Below are 20,972 nucleotides of genomic sequence, written 5' to 3' on the forward strand. Positions count from 1 at the left end.
GGTACTGGTAAACCTATTCCCCTCGACTGACACTCGGCTTTTTTTCTTTTTATATTAATTTGTTGATGAATTTCATTTTACACATCTTATATATTTAATGATGTACTCACAAAAAACTAATTAAGACAAGTTAAGTTAATATCATGTGGATTTTCAAAAACTCAAAAGTTTGCAATCTCACAAAAGTAGGGAAAAAGGGAATGTTTCAACGTTGTACATGGCTTTACCACACAAGGAAAAACCGCATTCCTAGATCCATTTGTCATCACTATCTCCACAGTGAGTGAGATTAGCTTTATGCCGCTTTAAGCAATATTTCATAAATATCACGGAGGGGGACGCCAAACAATTGGCTTCACATATTGTACCTGTGGGGAATCGAACCTGGGCCTTCAGCGCAACGAGCGTGAGCTTTAACTACTAGGCTACCCTACCGCTGCTCGATCTCCACAGCTTTTTACTCTTAATCCCATCCTCAATGAATGCAAAATGAAAAACATATACTTTGTGAGATCTGTATGTAATCCATACAAAAAATAATGTTGATTCATTAAAATATTGATGGGTATGGGAAAATTGTCTCTCTATTGATAGGGATTTGAGAAGGAAATATGTGTGTGTGTGGGGGGGGGGGGGGGGGTGGGGGGGGGTGGGGGTGTGTGTGGTGTGTGTGTGTGTGTGTGGGGTGGGGGTGGGGGGTGGGGGTGGGGGTGTCCTACTTCATCATACAAATTGAATGACAAAGGCGTTGACTTAAAAAAATAGCTCATTTCATGGAGTAACAAATAGGCTGCAACATAATGAAATAATGAAGTCTTTGCGTGTCAAAGGGATTTACGTCATGTTGATATCAGGTTTCCGCCACATGTGTTTGGCTAAAGTTATTCATCGGAAATAATAGAACAGAGAACAATAGAGTGATGTTATAGAAACATTTATTTCGGTATATAAAGTGGTAATTCAAATAGAGATTTTGAATATTAACATAAATCGATAAATAATTTTCTAAATACCATTCTGTACCATCGATAATACAAAGCACACTTTTTTGTAATGCCTTTAATTCCAAGTGTGATATACTACCAACGTTTGAATGAATCTAAATGTTACGTGTTAAAAGGGTGTCGAAATCTTCTACCTTGTCAAACGTATATACAATTATCTTCACACGCAGAGCTTTGTGTTAATATTCATACATTTTGATGTTGAAATGTTGTATAGCGCATATAAAAGAAACAAATTATCCAGAAAAAATAATTAAGCATTAAACAACCTGACACACACTTGACATGTTCAATCTGTAATCTGCAGGTTTGTTGACTTAACATCCATGTGTATTGCACACGCCTCCAATCTGTTAAATCTTACCCGACTGCGATAAGACATGCTCAAGACACATGAATGATCACATCTCAATTAATAATCAAATCGTTGATTAAATAATTACCCCGAAGAAGAGAAAATGAAACATGAGAACCACTGATTGCTATATTCAGGACGCCATCGTCCGATTATAGACGAGGACAGAGGGTGTATACCACTAATTACACCTTAAAGCAATACACGGATGACCAGGTGAATGACGACAACCAAAGGTGATAGGGTTATGGTATGAGATAGTGACGACATAACGCTGTTACATAACTTCTTGTTGCATAATATGTAATTAGGATACCTGAAAAAAGGAGGGTAGGTAATGTTTGGAGCACATGAAGACGTACTTGCGCATTTATTTATTTATTATTTTTTTTGTGAGGAAATACCTTATGTATATCTACTAGGTACCTTACTGCTCTCAAAATGTACATTGTAAATTGTTTATTCATAGCACTGCATAACATGATTTCATTGTATATAGTCAAGTCATTTCATTGATGTATTATAAATAATGTATTTGCCAATGTAAAATCTTCGGATTCAACTCTGGAGGAAATACAAAAAATCATCAATTCACAGATAAGGAAACTGCATCTGACTGTGTAAACAATTCCACATTAGTAACTGTAAATAATAATTCCTTGAATATCACAGACCAGGGAAATGTCAATACTGATAATATGAATTACATATACGTCACAGGTCTGGGTATTTAAGAAAATCAGGTGGCATTTGTGTTGCATTCAGAAATACTTTAAATGATTTGGTCACATGCCTAGAAACAGAAAACACTTATGTTTTGTGGATTAGGATATCAAAGTCAATGTTTCACATTGACCAAGACATGTATATTGGTATTGTACGTCTCCCATCTTAAGGTTATAAGTATGTCAACTGTAATGCATTCAATGAGATTGAACATTTTTCAAAAAGGTAATTGTTGATGACACAATACCATTTTTTTCAATTTAATTTGACATTAAAGGAAAGTCAAACAAATGAATTGTAAAGATATAAGTATAAACATACCATCGGTCTCGACCACATCTGTCAGGTTTTGCAGTACCTCTGCAACATCACACAGGAATGTTAATAAGTGGATTTTCCTGCCGTCCTTGATGTCCCTGCGGTAAGTTTAGAACAGGGCATCTGCAACATCCTCGGCACCCATGCCAGGGATTACCTCAATGTCAGCAAGGCTAAAGTCAAAATATTTATCACGGTCTGTGGTAAATATGAACACAGGTTCCAGACGATGGATGCGACCAACATCCTTGGAAGTGACAACATCCTGAAAATAATCCTTCCGCTTCTTCTTGCATTTTGATGCAAAATGTACCACATCCTTGTCCACTGGGGTCCCTGACAATATGACGTGGACACCTTGCTCCTGGGGACGGGACAGGTAGCCATTCTGTCGAAGGTGTCTCCTCGACATGTCAACCTCAGTGGACAGGTCCGTTACGTGCAAGTATTCTGTGTCATCTGGCAGCTGAATGTCCAAAACATGCATCATCTGTTGTTTCCTCTGTTCCATAAAAGAAATGTATATATTGTCAACAGGGCATTGAATTAGCCAGTTTGACAGGAGCTGAAGTATTCACAGAAGTTACAACTCCCACCCATCAAGCATATCACTGGGGCACGTCAGCAATGTTCAACAAATACAAGGTGAGTACATGCGGAACATATTAATACAAACAACATGTTAAGACATATGTACATGACATTTCTTCCGTTTGTAATATACTTAGATATTTATTCATAACTGAATAATGTGAATTCATTTGTTTGTGTTTCTATAGGCCGAAAGAACAACTGTGTGCAACTTTCCCGAGACATCAGGGGTGAGCTTCCCTTCTCCTGGAGAAAGTACCCATGACAGGGAACAGCGGACTGACGTGTCCCACTTTAAAAAGCCAGACGAAAATCGCTGTTCCTTGTGTGGGATCGAGAGGGATGGGCCGGGGGAGCAAGAGAAGGGTTCCTGGGTCGGCTGTGATGGTGTCCAGTGCATATACTGGGTACATTACATATGTACTGGCCATTATGTGAAGGACAAGGACCTTACAAAATTGAAATCAATTCCCTTCTATTGTCCTCGGCATATTCCATAAAAATATTTTATACAATGTACTTGTTTGTTGTGGTGTTGGGGAAGGGGTGTTTGGGACGGAAACGGGCGATTAACTGTTTAGTAAATGTCTCATATTTACTTACATTCTCAAGTCTGTCAATGTTGTGGCATATCATATTCCAACTCGTTGATGTTTGCAAACCAGGGGGCATCAGTCTTTTTATGCGATGGTTACTGCTTTCCAAGATAAAGTCTCCCCTTCACCCTTGCTAGAGTGGCCAGAGACAGACATCGATGTAGTGCGATCAAGGAAAGCACGCACATCTGTAGCGTCGAGGCGACGGGAAAGGAACTCTCTGTAAGGACAGAATGTATCATACTATACTGATGTACATATGTTCGTTTAAGACAATAATTGCAAAGGGAGATAATTCAAATGAAGCCTTATTTCAGAATATGATAATATCGTTTTATGGCATGAGATTGTATTTAGTATGAAAGTGTAGTATCGATGAACGTCAGTTCTTGATATTGTGTCATGTTGAGGCCGTAGTACAGATCACTGTATACGGGTTTCACTCTCCCTAGCAAGGTCTTGGTTCCCACGCCTCATTCCAGCTAGAAATAGGTACACAGGCAGTGCATATGTAAGAATGGAATCAACCATGAAAGTGTAATTGTCATTCTTGGCAGTGAGCATCCATTTAGCGTATCCGTCTGCTGTTTAAATTTGTTCTTTGCGGATGGCATCTCAGACATATGGTAACAACAGTTCCCCGGTTGTTCCCAGGAGCAAGATAGCGAGTGTCTGCCACGCCTTGTGGTGATCGGAGGCGTTCTCACATGCAGACAATGCCTTGGGTGATCTATATCCCAGCATATCTGCCAAACCTTTAATGACTATAGGCCACAACGATTTAAGTATGCCACGAACCATGTTAATTTCCTTATGGCCGGGACCGGGGACAAGTAACAGGCGACCAGAAGCCGGATGCTTACTGATGTTACAATCATGCATGTTGTGTGACGTCACCATGTGTTGTCGAAAGTCATCTGACCCACTGTAACAGTCCTGACATATGGCGCACTGATAGTTTGAGGCAATTAGTCGAGATGCCAGGTTAAAGGGGAGCCCATCACACCCAACCACAGTCTACCACCCCCTACATTGGTTTCAACCATAATGTGCTGTAAGACTCGTGTGCACGAATCGTATGAACAGGAATATACATGTGCAGGATTACCAATTACTAAGTTTGGTTTGTGCATGCTCATTGCATATTGTTCACAACATGTGTTTGTTTGAGTGATAACAGTCATACCGGACGCGCCAATTCCTTGCAAGGACCTGGATATTGTCAAAAAAGGTAACCATATCCCAGATAGAGGACATTTAATGGGTTCACTGCCAATAGTTTTAAGCCATTTTTGAATGGTACTGTACGAGCCACAAGGGCTTGAGGCTGCATTGACACTACACCCACCCTTACTACCTGTAATGAGAAACAACATGAGATTCAGCACAAACGTGGTCCACTTTCACATGTGGATAACAGCTGCTCATAACATCGCACTAGCCTGCCCATTGTTTGTTTCCCCGATGCATCTGTTATTCCTGTGGCACCTTTCAAAAAGGCAACTGTGACAGTATTTCTATGGTCTAACCAGTCTTTGCTGTCAAATGATTGTAATTTATTAATATTCCATTAAACATTTGTTTTGCAATTGTCCAAGTGCATTGGTAGTGACAGTCAATTCTTTATTGCCATTTCTACCATCGACGATGGTCTGTGCCACCTCTTTTGCATTTAGCTTGTCACACGTAGTCATAAAATGTTCTTTGGCATATCCGTAACATGGCTGACACAAAAATTTCTGGGTTGGCGTTCAGAGATGCCTGTCCCTTATTCCTTGTATCACTGCAACTTTGAATTTTTTTCACTTCATGTTTTGTGGACGCAAGTCTGTGTGACCAAGGGAGAATTCCACATGATTTAAACAAGGACATCCATATTTACCAGTACGTCGGTTTGCAGCGTAGCAGAGAGATGATTTTATCTGATATTTTGAGCCTTTAAATACCCCGCTGAGACTTGTGTATATTTCTCGACCAATGAGTGAGTGAGTTAATATTAAACGTCACATCGGCAGTATTTCAGCCATATCCTGACGAGAGACTATACATTAATGATACATATATTTAGACAAAATAAAACCTGTCAACGATGGACAGTAGAATAACTAGAATATCACAGATCTGTTTTAAAGCTAGTTGAGAATATTAAGTATTAATGAACAACACAATATAAAAATGGGCTAGAGATCGTCAGTCACTGAAGGGAGATGACCATACTAGGGAGCACGGGAACTTACAGTACCTTTGCTTCCTGCATGGACCCCGGCAGGATTTATATCATCCCTTCAGTAACTGGCGACAGTGTACCAGATACGCCAAAGATTAAAATGACGAACATATATACTACGTTTAAAAACCTGGCATGTATAAACATACTTCGAATGATATGGGACTTACATACCCTCTTAGGGGGACAATAATTTAACGTTACTTCAACCCCCCTCGAGGGTACAGCCACTTACAATCTCAGTTATAAATAAGCACTACCAATTTATAAAATAATACACTAAATACATCAAAATTTATGAATAAGTTTGAAAAACATAATATTAAATGAGAACTAACATCATTAAAAAGGTCCTTAATTGTTTTGACACTGAAATATTTATCCCTTATGATGGAAAAATCAATACAGTTAAGCAGGACATGCCTGACCGTGATTCTTTCATCACAAGGGATACAAAACGGAGGATCCTCAGCTTTTAATATATACTCATGTGTGTATTTTGAATGACCAATAAGACATCGTCGCATTATGACTTCTTCAAATCTGGACTGACAGCCCAAGTAGGTGTAACCAATATTTGGTTTAATTTCATGTAATTTATTGATACCTACTTGGGTGTCCCACTTCTTTTGCATCAGATCACGAGTGTAAGATCTAATTGCAGGTTTATAATCAGTGTAGAGGATGAGATGAGAAGTGGTGTCACAGATTTGGTGAGTGCTGCTTTAGCAGCAGCATCGGCCATTGTGTTACCAGTAATACCAACATGGCTTGGTAACCAACAAAAGGCGATGTCGTACTGGCCAGAACCAAGATCATTATGTAGTTCTAAAATTTCAAGTAAAAGTGGATGATCACAGGACATATTTTTTATCGCCTGAAGACAGGAAAGGGAATCAGAAAATATGATGAACTGTTTATGTTTAGATTGTGTATGTATATATTGGAGAGCTGTTAAAATTGCCTGAGATTCTGCAGTAAAAATTGAACTGGCGTCTAGTATTCTTGATGATATGGTGTTGGATCCAATGACAGTGGCACTACCAACTGCACCACCGTCCTTGGATCCATCTGTAAAATTAGATTTGTGTTATAGGTGCCTCTTAGTTCATGAGATTTATGCTGATAAAGTAATTGATTTGTATCTGATTTCTTTAGGTTGGTTAACGTCACATCGACCTGTGGCTTTATAAACTGCCATGGAGGAGAAGACAAAATCTGAGCGGGAGATATAACTATATTGTTAATGTTTGCATCAGAAATGGCTGGTTTTATTCTTATTCCAAGTGGAGGAATAAGCGCTGGTTGTTTTCATACAAATCCTCATAAGAAGGGTGAAAAACACATTCAAATGCAGGATTAGTTAGATTGGAAAAAAGTTTTGTAACATATTGCCATACCTATTTTAAGCGACGGGATGGCTCGTCAGGGATGGCTCGTCAGCCCCCACGTACAGACTACTAATGTGAGAAGTTCTGAAGGCACCCAGGCAAAGCCTCAGACCTTGATGATGAATGGTATCAAGCAGTTGTAAATTACTTTTACAGGCTCCACCATAGACGATGGAGCCAAAATCTAATTTAGGGCGAATCAGCGATCGGTACAGGTGGAGTAGAGTTTTCTGATCCCCATACCACTTTGAATTGGAGGGGGCACGGGTGGCCCAGTCGTCTAAGGCGCCGCGATTCGCTGTGCAGAGATGCGTCCCTTGTGCGCGCCAGAAACCTATGATTGTGGGTTCGAATCCCGGTTCGCCCCGATTATGTTTCTAGGTTTGTCAGCACCATACCCGTGCTCGTGGGTTTCACCGAAGTGGTAAACGTCTGAGACCTGCATCACTTCGGGCTTTTCTCCCACATTAAGCTGACACGCCGTGATATAACTGGACTACTGTTAAAAGCGGCGTTAAACCTAACTCACTCATTTACTCACTCACTTTGAATTGGAAATAAATTTCAACAAGTCTAGGGCCTTCAGGCATCTATTTTTTAAATGTTTTTATGTGAGGTAAAAATGTCAAATGTCTGTCAAAAATTATACCCAAGAACTTTGCTTCGTTGACAACCTAAATAGGATCGCCATCCAAAACTCATTCTAGGTCTCTATGAGGCTTGTACTTCCTACAAAAGTGAATGCAATTTGTTTTAGATTTCGAAAATTTAAAACCGTTTACTAAAGACCATTTATGTATTTTATTTAGACATAATTGTAATTGTCTTTCTATAGTATGCATATTTTTACCACGACAAGATACGTTAAAATCATCCACATAAAGCGATCCATCAAGTGAATCATTTAAAACTTTTGAGAGACTATTTATTTTAATACTAAACAAAGTGACAGACAAAATTCTGCCTTGTGGGACACCCTGGTCCAGACAGAGTAGAACCCACGCGGACTTGAAATTGCCTGTCAGTTAAAAACCCGGATATAAATTTAGGCAAACGGCCTCGCAATCCAAAGTCATGTCAATCTTTTAAAATACCGTGTTTCCACGTAGTGTCATATGCTTTTTCTAGATCGAAAAAGATAGACACTGCATGTTGCTTGTTTATTATTGCATTCTTAACGAATGACTCCAATCGAACTAAATGGTCAATGGTACTGTGATTTTTACGAAAACCACATTGAATATTTGTTATTAAATTATTGGATTCTAAGTACCATGTCAGTCTATTATTGACAATGCGTTCCATGGTTTTGCAAACGCAACTAGTCAATGAAATTGGTCTATAGTTTGATGGATCGGTATGATCCCGTCCAAGTTTTGGTATTGGAACAATTATAGCTTCTCGCCATGAAGAAGGTAATTCTCCTGACGTCCAAATTTTATCAAATATTGTTAAAAGGGTTTCTAAACATGGTTGCGGTAAATGTTTTAAAAGTTGATAATGTACATTATCAGACCCTGTGGCAGTATCATGCGGCAGTATCATGAGCCTGCCCAAGAGCAGTTTTGAGCTCATGGATGGATAATATTTCATTGTACTCTTCCCCATTATCTGAATTCAAATTTATAGGTTTCTTTTCTAGCTGCTTTTGATATTTTTGGAATTTAGGGGTATAGTTATTGGAGGAAGAATGTTGAGCCAGAGTTCCGCCAAATGTACTGGCAATATCAGAAGTGTCGGTTAATAATTCATTCCCATTTTTAAGGTGGTGGATACTAGATTTAGAACCCTTACCTTTAATTTTCCGAATCATGTTCCATACCTTAGACATCGGCGTACGTGAATGTATCTTGGAGATATAATTTTGCGAAGACTGTCGTTTATTTTGCTTAAATGTACGTCGTGCTTTAGCAATTAATATCTTAAACTTATTCAAATTGTGGACCATAGGATGGCGACGGAAATAGTGTTCAGCTTTTTTCCTTGCCTTCCTAGCTAGTTTGCAATCATTGCTGAACCATGGCTTACGAATTTAAGGAGGACGTCGGAATACATTCATCAGCTATTTTCTTAAGATTATCAGAGAAAAGCTTTATAGGATCAGTAGCATCAATAAACACATCAGGATTTAGTTGGTTTGTGGAAAGGACTTCATATAAAGCCCAGTTTGCCTTAGTAAAATTCCATCTTGATGATGGAGGAATGTCAGATGGTGTAACAGATTTTAAAATGGTAGGGAAATGGTCACTTCCACAGAGGTCATTGTGGACTGACCATTCAAAGTCATTAAGTAAATTAGAATCTACAACTGACAAGTCAAGACCAGAGTAAGTTCCAGTTGCCGGATGTAGATACGTAGGAGAACCATCAATAAAAATGCATAAATCGTTAGTTAAGAAAAAATCCTGTTAATTTTTCTTTGTTAATGATATCATTACTACCCCAAAGTGGGTTATGATCATTCAAATCTCCCATGATGACACATGGCTTGGGGAGCTGGTCATACAGTGCCTGAAGATCAGACTGTCGGAGAGAGTACGATCGTGGGACATACACAGAACATAAAGTAAAAACAATATTTAGTGTCACACGTACATGTACTGCAACAGCCTGAAGCGGGGTTTGGAGGGGAACAGGACTGTGAATGATGCCCTGCCTCACCATAACAGAAGATCCTCCAGTTGCTTTATCACCCGGAGGTGAAAAGCAATGGTAAGAATCGTACTGTCTTAAATCAAATTTATCAATATCTTTTAGGAAGGTTTCTTGAAAAAAAATGCAGATGATTTGAAGTCTTGAATTAAGAGCTGAAGATCATTAAAATTGGTCCGAAGTCCTCTACAATTCCACTGTTTCAAAGTGGGAGAACAACTCATGGGGGTTCAATTGGAGATCGCAAGAGGGGGGAAAGGTCATCACTGCTGCAACGGCAGCGGTGGAGTGACCTCCATAGCTAGAAGTTCAAAAGGGTTATGAACCTCTTGTGGGACAGTTAAAGGTGAAGGCACCTCAATATGTTTGAGGGCCTTGGATTCTTTTTTCTTTAGTTGTGTTTTCTTGTCGTGTCATGGATACATTTGTTTTCATATCAGGAACAGGTTTACAATGATTTTCAGGCTTAGGAATAGAGTCTGGAAGAGGGTCGTTGAACAGTTCAGTTTGTGAAGCTGCTGATGAAGTTGTGGATTTGTCAGTATGACCTTCATACAAGACGGTCTATTCGTCAGAAATCCAGTTTATAGCCGTTTGGCACCCAGTATCCACTTTGAGTGGAGAAGAGGAGACTGCAGCAGAAAAGGTCAGTGTAGAAGAGGAAGGATTAGATTCTTGATCAACCAATTTCTTCGCATCAGCAAAGGAGATGTCATTGGTGTACTTTAGTTTTATAACTTTTGCTTGTTTTATAAAAGCAGGACATGATTTGAAAGAGTACATGTGGTCACCGCCGCAGTTGGCACACCTGATGTTATCAGTGCCATCATGATGTTTACTGCAGCGTGAGCAAATTTGGGTGACATGACAGGATTTCGCACCATGTCCAAAATGTTGACAGTTAAAACACCGGAGTGGGCTTGGAATATAAACATCCACACCAATGTTAAAGTACCCAGCTTTGACAGATGAAAGAGGCACTTTGCACGATCTAGTACAATGCCCCTCTACGAATTTAATGTTTTGTGCACTGAGACGACAATCTCAGTATTTGCAAAATGATGTGCATTGAGAAGATTTTGAGATTGTTGTCTCCTGGCACACTCCACAAGCAGTGATGCGGACCGGAGACGAGTAACATTTTTAACTGTTCCACATATACCTTCAGTTGAAACAACGAAGGGGTTGATTTTGAGGGAATATAAGGATATATTCTAAATCGAAATATACCATGCACAGGGCATGGCGTGAACAGCCAATTGATAAAACGGGGCCCATTCTACCCCCCGTCTAGGTGAATTTAGGGTCAAAGTGCACCCGGTTCCACAGGGGGGGGGGGGGGGGGGGAGAGATATTAGCGTTACCCAGCACTCACCACGGGGAGGTTGCTCTTCACGAGTGCCTCTCGACCAATGATATTACTGCATGGGGCAATAATTGAAATCAACGGAGCCCTCCCTAGTGTAACGAGGAAGTAAAGGTGTTAATTTAGATTACCAAAGCGAAACCAATCTAATATTTTGCCTGCAGTTTACTGTTTTGTTATGTGCAGATGATGCTGTCTTATGCAGTGAAAACCCTGCAGACCTACAACAATCACTTGACAATTTTCATAGTTACTTTTCACGAAGAAAACTAAATGTAAACATGTCCAAAACCAAAATAATGCTTTTTGGAACCGGGTCCGCTAGAAACAGGCAATCTGATATGCTCATTCACCTTTGGTAATCAAACTATAGAAATTGCCGAAAATTATACTTACCTTGGAATAAAGTTTCACAGAAACGAGAGATTTGTAAAAGCCATCAAAACCTTAGTATAAAATGCAACAAAAGCTATGTTCTCATTACTTAAAAAAGGACATAATATTTATTTGCCTTTTGATTGTTTAATATCCGCATTTGATTCTTTGATTTCCCCTGATCCTTATGTACTGTTGTGAAATCTGGGCGATTGATAACATAAAACTAATAGAAAAGGTTCACTTAAAATTTCTAAAACTGGTAGTAGGTCTTCGAAATGCAACACCAAACTATATGATTAATAGGGAGCTTGAACGGGAACCCTGTTACGATGTAAATTGTAATAACGTGGTAAATTGTAATAAAGTGCAGTAAAATGTAATAACACTGCGGTAAAATGTAATACTGCCGTAAAATGTAATACTGCGGTAAATTGTAATACATACTGTGGTAAATTGTAATAACTTCACTGCTGTAAATTGTAATAAAAACTGCGGTAAATTGTAATAACCACTGCGGTAAATTGTAAAAACTTCACTGCTGTAAATTATAATAAAAACTGCGGCAAATTGTAATAACCACTGCGGTAAATTGTAATAAAAGGTTATTGATTTGCAAATATATATGAAAGAAACATGAATGAAGTTTAAAATGTGCGACCAAATTGTTTGGAAATCAAATTCCGGACTTTGAAACGACTGATTGATAAATGCTAATGAAAATTAAATTCTTGATATTTGTATTTACTCAGAACAAAATTCGAATTCCAGTGTTTGTTCGACCCAAAGATTATCAATTCCAACCTCCAGCATGTTTAAGGAGGAAACAAAAAAAGCGATTTTGTTTCAATTTCAGTCATTCCCATTGAAACACAGATGCGGCAAATTGTAATAGCATCTCTTAAGCATTCCGATTTCAAATTGAATGCTCGTTCCAGTGTTTGTTGGACCTTAACAAGATCAATTCCAACCTCCAGCATGTTTAAGGAAATAAAAAAGACGATTTTGCTTCAATTTCTGTCATTCCTATTGAAAGACAGGTGCGGCAAATTGTAACAAACTGCGGCAAATTGTAATACCAAGTGTGGTAAATTGTAATAACATCTCTTAATCCTTCCCATTTAAAACTGAATTCAAGTTCCAGTGTTTGTCAGACCTTAACAAGATCAATTCCAACCTCCAACATGTTTAAGGAAATAAAAAAAGCGATTTTGTTTCAATTTCTGTCATTTCTATTGAAAGACAGGTGCGGCAAATTGTAGCGAACTGTTACATTGAAATTGTAATACCAAGTGCGGTAAATTCTAACAACATCTCTCTATCCTTCCGATTTCAATCTGAGTTTAAGGTCCGATCAAATCCAACTTCGAGCATGTTTCAGGAAATAACAAAAGCGATTTTGTTTCAATTTCTGTCATTTCTATTGAAAGACAGGTGCGGCAAATTGTAACAAACTGCGGCAAATTGTAATAACACTGCGGTAAAACCTACAGCATGTTTAAGGAAATAAAATAAACGATTTACCTTCCATTTCTGTCATTCCTATTGAAAGACAGGTGCGGCAAATTGTAATACTAAGTGCGGTAAATTGTAATAACATCTCCTAATCCTTCCGATTTCAATCTGAATGCGAGTTTCAGTGTTTGTTCAAATTTAACAAGATCAATTCCAACTTCAAGCATGTTTAAAGTAATAAAAAAGACGATTATGCTTTAATTTCTTTCATTCATATCAGGTGCGGCAAAAGTTTACAAACTGCAAGAAAAAAACTGCGGCAAATTGAACAGAAGGAAATATATGTGCATTGAAAATGTACAATAATCTACATGGAAGTTGAACTATACTTCACATTGCTACCACCATCGAAAATATATATAACATTACATGTTTTGTCATAAAACACGATCCTTCAAATATCCAATACATTTATTATGTCCCCATTTAATTTATCTTTAAACAGCCCGCCCTGGAAAGCCTGAAAGGACCCATGTCCAGACATTAAACTCCCATATGAACTGTAGAAGAAGAGGCAATGCAATTGTTGATATCCAAATATTCGATAACGGAAAAGAGAGATACAGAATGAAGGACAAAATGAACAATGAACCAACCATGTAACAACGATGCCAGAAATGTCAATTCAACGAACCCTGGTGTTTTAAAATCGTCAGTCTCGCTCAACAATATGTGAGGGCATGATGTCTTTTTAAAACTATTTTTTCCAAAATATGTCTATTATTGCATACCATTCGAACGCATTCTCTTCCAGAAGTAGCCAAGCGTTGATCCAATTTCTTTGGCTTATTATTCTTTTCAGTTCTATTGCAACACCGCTACTTTTTTCCATACTACATTTTAATTCTACGCACACTTACGGTTCTTTGAATAGTAATGTGCGGGCAATATATGCGTGGTCGCAGATGGAGAAATGATCTTGTGTGTTGATGGAACTGACGGGACACTTGCAGGAAAGATGTAACAGTCTTGCACAATAATCTGTCAGACGACTGCTGGCCTAGCTGTAAAGATACCTCAATGATTAGAAGCACCACCTCGTCTAGCAGATCGGCGAATGCAGCCTGCGTATCATATTGTTGTCTTTTCGACATGAGAGGAATACTTCCTCATCGCTGCTCTTAGTACTGTAAAAGCTTTCCTTTCTGTTCCCTTCCATGTCCAATGACACTTGATCCTTACTGGTCGAATGACGTTGCTCCTCATCGCTTCTGTTGGTTCTGTTAAAGCCTTACTTTCTGTTCCCTTGCATGTCTAAAAACTCATCATCATCCCATGAATCGAACCGTATCCCGTCATTAATTGAATTCGTTATTCGAGGTCACTAGAATCGAATATTTACGATTTTTTAAAAAGAATATGAGTGTTGTTACTCAAACTTGTCAGGTATTTATCGAAGCGTGATATGAAAAACGGAATATATACAAGCCATGCAGAAGCATAACGTTTGTCAGTTTGCCAAGGCCCCTTCCGAATTTACGATAATGTCAATAAAAAACCCATTATGCATAGAAAATATGCGGCATTGTCGCAATGCACTGCTAGTTTGCTTTACTAAACATATCACTGAATTATTTCAACCTAAGCAATTACATGACGTGTTGGTTTTGCACCTAAAAAATACACATTAAATAAACGTGTGGCGAAATCAAGACTACCGTTAAGCATCGCCACTTCCTGCTTTCCAAGCTCCTCACAGCAATAGCCCGTTCGCGTAGCTCTCTTAACGGGAGTGTAACGAAGATGTCACGCGCTGGGGAGGAGCTTGCCTGGTTTCTCCCGATACTAAATGTATCTGGCCCGGAATGTGTATTTATAAACCCTTGCCATATTAAGATTTTTCCCCGTCATGCTTCCGCCAATCATTCGGTAGATATATTTCCCGCGGTTAGCGGTTTTAGCCCCTATCGAGCCTTTTCATAAAGATCTACTCTCCCGAAGTTTTACGTTCAACTGGATTAAAAAAACATCGGTAAGTATTGTTTTGCAACCATTTATGCAGTCATGTGCATTTACATACTATGTACCTAAAAATATCCATAAGAACGTATTATGCGCATAGATGTCTTCAACGACACTGCTTATATATTTTGACAAGCTGTCAGATTGATCTAGGTCATCTATTTATAGACCTAGGAATGTAACCTACGATTTGCATATTGACCTCTAAAACGTTTTTTAGACTTTAATGGTCATTATTATTATAATTAAATGCAATAAATGTAAAAAAATAGATAATTACATGATTTTGAATCTTCGACAACCATATAAAAGTGTATACGTTACCAAAATACTTGATATATACATGATGAATTATAATTCAAATGTTAGAAAATATTTTTTTGATTTTAATGCTTTTTAATTTGTTGAAATAATTCAAACATGATCCGTAGTTATACATTCCAATTTTATAAGCAATTATAACAAATATCTTTACAGCAATGATGGAGGACGACCTAAACTGGTCAATTGTTAATCCACCTGCAAAATTTAATAAAAAATACTTTGGATTTCGGAAAATCGAAGGATCGACCTTGGAAAATGTGACTGTCTGTCGCATATGTGAACACACAATCAAGTATGTATAAAGTTTGTAAACTGCTATGTGATAAAAATCATTAATTTTGACAGATGTTAACCACATGAATGCTAACAAAACAAATATATTTAAAATTTTATTTTAAAAATAAGAAATCACAGTGACCAGATGTAGAGGTTTTATATAATATGTAAAGGTAGAAAGTTTTAGATTTGAATAAATAATTGTATGTATATAATATTCATAATCTTGCCTTTTAAAAATAAACCTTTGAAAATTGTATCACAGAACAAAATAAGACTTACTTATCAATAATCTGATAAATGCTTTTTTGAATGCTACTTTTTTATTAATTGATGAAAGACACTTTGCATTTGTTTCAGCTACTCCTGTAAGAACACATCAAACATGGCAATATATTTAAGAAGGAAACATTCAATAGAAGTTTGCAACCATGGAAACAAACCTATTGAAAGTAAGGTGCCCTTAGTCAATTCTGAAAATGGATCTGTAAATACAAGTTCCACAGGTCAGCTCAGCATACAAAGGGCCTTTCAAACAAAACTAGCACCAGGAAGTTCAAAAGCTCAACTACTAGTAATCACCCGCCATCTTGCTTTGTATATAGCAACTGACTTGAGGCCTTATTCCATTGTTGAAAGTCAAGGATTCAAGAAACTAATGAACTGTCTGGAGCCAAAATATACCTTGTCATCACGTACAACACTCAGCAAGAAAGTTCTTCCTAATCTCTATGAGGAAGTGAAGGCAGCTCTCAAAGCATCCCGCTCTGTTGCACTCACTACTGATGGATGGATCGCGCGAGCAACACAGAGTTACATCACCATCACAGCTCATTTTATAAATGATCAGTGGGAACTTAATAATAAAGTCCTTTAAACACGACCGATTTTTGAGTGACACACTGGTGCCAATATCGCTGATGTGTTGAAACAAGCCACAGACGACTGGGATTTGAAGCGTCCACATGGACAGCATCCTGTTACATCAGACAGCGCAGCAAATGTATGCCTGGCTGTTGACCTTGCTGGGGTGACACCTCACCTTCGATGCTTTGCGTATGTCATTAATCTTGCAGCTCAGCAAGCTCTCAAGATAAATGAAATCCAACGTCTACTTGGGAGGGTCAGGGGAGTTGTTACTTTTTTCCATAAGAGCAGGACTGCCAATTACCAGTTGGAGCTGAAGCAAAAGCTTCTTCAACTTCCTGACCGTCAGCTCATCATGCAGGCGTCACACGGTCCCGAAATTAACACGAGATGGCCATACAAATATGGGATTTTGAATTTCACAAAGATGGTCCCGAACTTGGTCAACCACCAATCAACAGGCGAGGCAAGTACGGTGCCCACAGAAGGTCACACGATGGCACCCGAACCACACACGAAGGCAACACGAAGATGAGAATTGTTATAGTAGTTTATACCCGCAGGACACACGGTGGCCACGCGATGGCTACACGACGTCGTATTGAGAGTACGATGCGTTCGAACTAGGTCACGAAGCCGTCACGTGACCTCCCGATGGTATAAAACCTTCGGCCGACCGTGGGAAATTCAATTGCTGATTTAACTCTAACATGCCACCCAAGGCAGGGAGAGGCAAAGGGAAGAAGCGGGCTGTTAAATACAGAACTCAGAAGAGGAAAGCAGAGGAAACTGATGATTTAGATGTCCAAGAAGACACACTGAGTCTCCAACCAGAGAGAGAAGGGGGAGGAAATCCAAGAAAGATGTCAGCCCTTGTCCAAGTAAGGCCAGCCAGCACTTCTACTCAGGGCTACGTACCTACTCCTCGCCAGGCTGCATTCGTCCAACTTCCTTCTCAGCCTCCTCAGCGGCAAATATCACACAGAAACGTGAGATTGTATATAATCAAAATTGTAACTTGGTCCTTTTTTTGGTCCGTTATCCTTACTTCACAAATGCTTTACTTATTTTAATTTCTATGTTAAAGTAGTATGGGACTTTACATTTTGGAATGTTGAGATTTTTAAATGTTGGGCCTTTATTTTATTAATAAGTCGAAAAAAGAACAAGTATTTTCAATCAAAATTTCAAAAACAAAATTTATTACTCCATACACATTTTGCTTTAAACTACAATGCAATATGTGAAAATAATTTGTTCATCATCACAATGTTAGTGTCTCTGTATTCATTTTACTGTCACTGCCTTGTTGGAATAATTACATGATCATGTGGCCCAGGTATCTTCTAATTTGCCTCATCTCCTGGGTTCCAGTGTTCCTTGCCCTCTCATGGTAAACATCCAGAAGTACTTTGTCATTTCTCCATGCCCCTGGGATGACATTCTGGTTCATCAGGTTGTTGTGGGTGGCTGGATATCTCAGTCTGATGAGATTGTGAAGGATCACACAAGGTTTTTCTGCATGTCTCTGGCCTCTGGTTCATGGTCCTCAGCAAAACTTGGAACTTGTGTGCCAGAATGCCAAAGGCATTCTCCACTACACGCCTGGCACTGGAGACTCTGTAGTTAAATATTCTCTCATGGTGCTCAATGTTTCTGATTGAAAACGGGTGCTACTATGAAGCATGGGACAGGAACGTCATCACCAGGTAGAGACTTCTCTTCAGGGAGATTGAATATGTTGTTCGGACTCTCCAGGCCTTCTTTCAGTTCTGACCCTTTGTAGATACTGGCATCGTTGCTTGAACCATCAGAGCCGACATCAATCCATAGAAACTTTTAGTCTGCGTCGACCAGGGCCATGAGGACAATGGAGGGAAGCCCTTGTAATTTCTGTACACAGAGCCAGTATTCCAAGGACAGGTGACCGCCACATGCTTGCCATCCAGAGCACCACAGCTGTGTGGAAATTGCCATCTCTTCTCCAACTGCTCAGCAATGGCGATCCACTCTTCAGTTGTAGTAAGACAATGGATCACCTCAGCAGCAAACTCGGCTTTGATGGCATCGCACACTTCATTAATGATGAGGGAGGTGGTGTTTGGAGCAACTCTAAAGTTGTAGGACAGGCATGGATAATTGTCACCACAGGCTAAGTGTCGTAGAGTGATGGACAGCTTGAGACCAGGAGGGAGAGACTTTCTGTACCATGTGTGCTTCTTCTCTATTCTGCCTTCAGCACCTCGTCGTAGAGGCCTCGGGGAAGTCTTGTGTAGTTGTAGATGGCCTTCTCATCTTCTGTCTTCAGCTCATTTAGTAGAGATCATTAGTGGCCATAGCGTTCTCTTCTTTTGTCAGACAGCCATTCCCTGACCCACATAGACCTCGGTTTCCACCTTCGCCTCTGTTTGCCCCTGCCCTGGAAAAAAAAAAGCAAAACAAGATAAGTACATTGTCGAATGCTAGAAAGGCAAATAGCATGAGGTGAAATGGGGTTTAACGTCGCGTACAAGATTATTGCACTTATATAGTGTGTGTTTTTGTGTGGTTGCTTGTACTAGTCTGGACTGATGCCGATTTATAGTGCTAGCTCACTGAGATACCATGCCGCAGTTTAACATAAATACCCCACTCAGACACAGTATACTGACTCCGAGCCGACCAGTTCTTGTTTTAGCCCCTTAATGGCAAGTTCCAGTGTTTGTCAGAACTTAACAAGATCAATTCCAACCTCCAACATGTTTAAGGAAATAAAAAAAGCGAATTTGTTTCAATTTCTGTCATTTCTATTGAAAGACAGGTGCGGCAAATTGTAGCGAACTGTTACATTGAAATTGTAATACCAAGTGCGGTAAATTCTAATAACATCTCTCTATCCTTCCGATTTCAATCTGAGTTTAAGGTCCGATCAAATCCAACTTCGAGCATGTTTCAGGAAATAACAAAAGCGATTTTGTTTCAATTTCTGTCATTTCTATTGAAACACAGATGCGGCAAATTGTAATAGCATCTCTTAAGCATTCCGATTTCAAATTGAATGCTCGTTCCAGTGTTTGTTGGACCTTAACAAGATCAATTCCAACCTCCAGCATGTTTAAGGAAATAAAAAAGACGATTTTGCTTCAATTTCTGTCATTCCTATTGAAAGACAGGTGCGGCAAATTGTAACAAACTGCGGCAAATTGTAATACCAAGTGTGGTAAATTGTAATAACATCTCTTAATCCTTCCCATTTAAAACTGAATTCAAGTTCCAGTGTTTGTCAGAACTTAACAAGATCAATTCCAACCTCCAACATGTTTAAGGAAATAAAAAAAGCGATTTTGTTTCAATTACTGTCATTTCTATTGAAAGACAGGTGCGGCAAATTGTAGCGAACTGTTACATTGAAATTGTAATACCAAGTGCGGTAAATTCTAATAACATCTCTCTATCCTTCCGATTTCAATCTGAGTTTAAGGTCCGATCAAATCCAACTTCGAGCATGTTTCAGGAAATAACAAAAGCGATTTTGTTTCAATTTCTGTCATTTCTATTGAAAGACAGGTGCGGCAAATTGTAACAAACTGCGGCAAATTGTAATAACACTGCGGTAAAACCTACAGCATGTTTAAGGAAATAAAATAAACGATTTACCTTCCATTTCTGTCATTCCTATTGAAAGACAGGTGCGGCAAATTGTAATACCAAGTGCGGTAAATTATAATAACATCTCCTAATCCTTCCGATTTCAATCTGAATGCGAGTTTCAGTGTTTGTTCAAATTTAATAAGATCAATTCCAACTTCAAGCATGTTTAAAGTAATAAAAAAGACGATTATGCTTTAATTTCTTTCATTCATATCAGGTGCGGCAAAAGTTTACAAACTGCAAGAAAAAAACTGCGGCAAATTGAACAGAAGGAAATATATGTGCATTGAAAATGTACAATAATCTACATGGAAGTTGAACTATACTTCACATTGCTACCACCATCGAAAATATATATAACATTACATGTTTTGTCATAAAACACGATCCTTCAAATATCCAATACATTTATTATGTCCCCATTTAATTTATCTTTCAACAGCCCGCCCTGGAAAGCCTGAAAGGACCCATGTCCAGACATTAAACTCCCATATGAACTGTAGAAGAAGAGGCAATGCAATTGTTGATATCCAAATATTCGATAACGGAAAAGAGAGATACAGAATGAAGGACAAAATGAACAATGAACCAACCATGTAACAACGATGCCAGAAATGTCAATTCAACGAACCCTGGTGTTTTAAAATCGTCAGTCTCGCTCAACAATATGTGAGGGCATGATGTCTTTTTAAAACTATTTTTTCCAAAATATGTCTATTATTGCATACCATTCGAACGCATTCTCTTCTAGAAGTAGCCAAGCGTTGATCCAATTTCTTTGGCTAATTATTCTTTTC

The sequence above is a fragment of the Haliotis rufescens genome, unplaced genomic scaffold, assembly GCF_023055435.1.
Source record: "Haliotis rufescens isolate VD_foot unplaced genomic scaffold, xgHalRufe1.0.p SCAF_8, whole genome shotgun sequence".
Classification (NCBI taxonomy): Eukaryota; Metazoa; Mollusca; class Gastropoda; order Lepetellida; family Haliotidae; genus Haliotis; species Haliotis rufescens.